Below are 2,294 nucleotides of genomic sequence, written 5' to 3'. Positions count from 1 at the left end.
TTCATCTCCTGGGGAGAAATCCTCTGTAGGGGTCTTCTTGTTTCTCCATCTTCTAGATACTTTCTTCTTTGTATCTCTTGATGCTCTCTTGCTTTCTATAGATTCTTTCTCTAAGGGATTCTTGTTGTTGACTCTGCATGACTATGGTGGTTCTGGTTCCCTTCGGATCACCTTTGAATGTGGTTCTTCCTGAATATGTGGCTTTCCAACCCATGGGATTTCCAGTTGTGTTGTTTGAGCTTCACTGCTTATTTCTTGCATCAGTGCTTCATTCTGCTCTTCTTTTGATTCTTTGTTTTCTTGACTTGCTTCTTATGAGAGGTTGAAAACATTGAAAGTGAGCTGCTCATCATGTATTCTCGGTACTAGCTCTCCTCGCTCTACATCTATGAGTGCTCTGGCTGTGGCTAGGAATGGTCTTCCCATAATGATGGGGTAAATGGGATTCTCTTCCATTTCTAGAACAATAAAATCTGTGGGAAGATAGTAGCTCCCAACCTTCACCAGCACATTTTCAACCACTCCTATTGCTTGTTTTTGAGTTTTGTCAGCCAATCTGATAATTACATCAGTAGGAGTTAGTTCATTGATTTGGAGCTTCTTCATGAGGGAGAGAGGCATTAAGTTGATGCTTGCTCCCAAGTCACAAAGCCCTTTGTCAATCATTGTTTCTCCTATGGCACAAGGAATGTGGAAACTCCCTGGATCCTTCTTCTTTATGGGTGGCCCTGGTCGAATGAGAGCACTGCAATCCCTGTTCATCTTTATTGTTTGTCCACCCTTCAATGGACTTTTTCTGGCTAGTAGCTCCTTTATATACTTGATGTAGAAAGGCATTTGCTGGAGGGCTTTAATGAATGGTATATTTACATCAAGAGATGCAAACATATCAAGGAACCTTGAATACATTCTCCATGCTACACCACCTTTAAGTCTGTGGGGAAAAGGTGCATATGGGTTCAATACCTCCTTCTTCTTCAGCTCTTCCTTGGATGTAGGTTGAGGTGTATAGCTTCCTTCCTCCTGGCTTTCCTTTTGATTATTTTGGAGGTGTTCTACTCCATTCATACTCCCCTCATCACTTGTGGTTATCATTTTGCATTCTTCCCATCTCACTTTCTTTGTTTCTCCTCTTGGATTCTTCTCTGTATCACTGGGGAATCCATCAGTGGGTTTGGGAATTTGTTGAGATAGATACCCTACTTGGGACTCCAATCTCTTGATGTTTTCTCCTTGGTTCTTGATATTGGCTCGCACTTTTTCCTTAAACACTTTGTTGTCTTGGACTTCTCTGCATAAGTTTTCAAGTAGAGCCTCAATATTTGAGAGCCTATCATCTGTTAATGATGGTGGGTTGAGATTAAGTGGTTGAGAAGATTGGTTAGATGGATGTTGGTAAGATCTCTATGAGGTGTGTTGATGAGTTGCATTGTTGTTGGAGTTGAGGTTGTGGCGTCTCTGATCTTGCCCTTGGTCTTGTTGGTTTCCCCATCCAAAGTTGGGGTGATTTCTCCATCCCGAGTTGTAAATTTTGGAGTATGGATCATGGACTTGTCTAGGTGAGTTTCCAACATAGTTGGCTTGCTCCTAGTCACCTTCTTCTCCTATGTTCGCTCCTTCTTGAGCTGATGATGAAGTGATGGCTGCTGCAACTTGGTTTTCCTCCACCTTCTTCGTAAGATCTGCTAGCTGCTTGGTGATCATCTTATTTTGAGCTAACAATGCATCCATGTGGTTCAGCTCCATTATTCCTCTGGTGTTACTTCTTTCGGAGGCATAGAAGTAGTCATTCTCAGCAACTGTTTCAATGACATCTATGGCTTCTTCAATAGTTTTCTTCTTATTTAGAGAGCCTCCTGATGAATGATCCACAGTCTTCTTTGACTCATAGGAAAGACCTTCATAGAAAATGTGATGTTGAACCCATTCATTGAACATATATGGTGGGCATCTTCTTATTAGGTCTTTAAACCTCTCCTATGCTTCATAAAGAGTCTCACCATCTTGTTGCCTGAAAGTTTACACCTCAGCTCTCAGCCTGTTGATCCTTTGAGGAGGGTAAAATCTTGCCAAAAACTTGTTCACCACATCTTTCCAATTTGTTAAGCTCTCCTTTGAGAAGGATTCAAGCCATTTGGATGCCTTGTACCTGAGTGAAAAAGGGAACCAGAGCAGCCTATAGACATCCGGATAGACTCCATTAGACTTCACAGTGTCACAAATTCTCAGGAAGGTGGTTAGATGATGATTGGGGTCTTCTTGAGCACATCCTCTAAATGAACAATTGTTTTGAA

General features: G+C 41.7%; 1 non-coding gene across 1 annotated transcript; it reads left to right on the top strand.

The window, feature by feature from the left end:
* Nucleotides 1-1,933: 1,933 nt before the first annotated feature.
* On the top strand, nt 1,934-2,040 carry LOC130948780 (small nucleolar RNA R71). Its single transcript, XR_009073260.1, has one exon. It is a non-coding gene; the product is annotated as a small nucleolar RNA R71 (small nucleolar RNA).
* Nucleotides 2,041-2,294: the final 254 nt, after the last annotated feature.

Source organism: Arachis stenosperma, chromosome 1, assembly GCF_014773155.1.
Source record: "Arachis stenosperma cultivar V10309 chromosome 1, arast.V10309.gnm1.PFL2, whole genome shotgun sequence".
In the NCBI taxonomy this organism is placed as follows: domain Eukaryota; kingdom Viridiplantae; phylum Streptophyta; class Magnoliopsida; order Fabales; family Fabaceae; genus Arachis; species Arachis stenosperma.
Note: the sequence above shows the minus strand (reverse complement) of the source record. Positions and strands in the feature narration are given on the sequence as shown.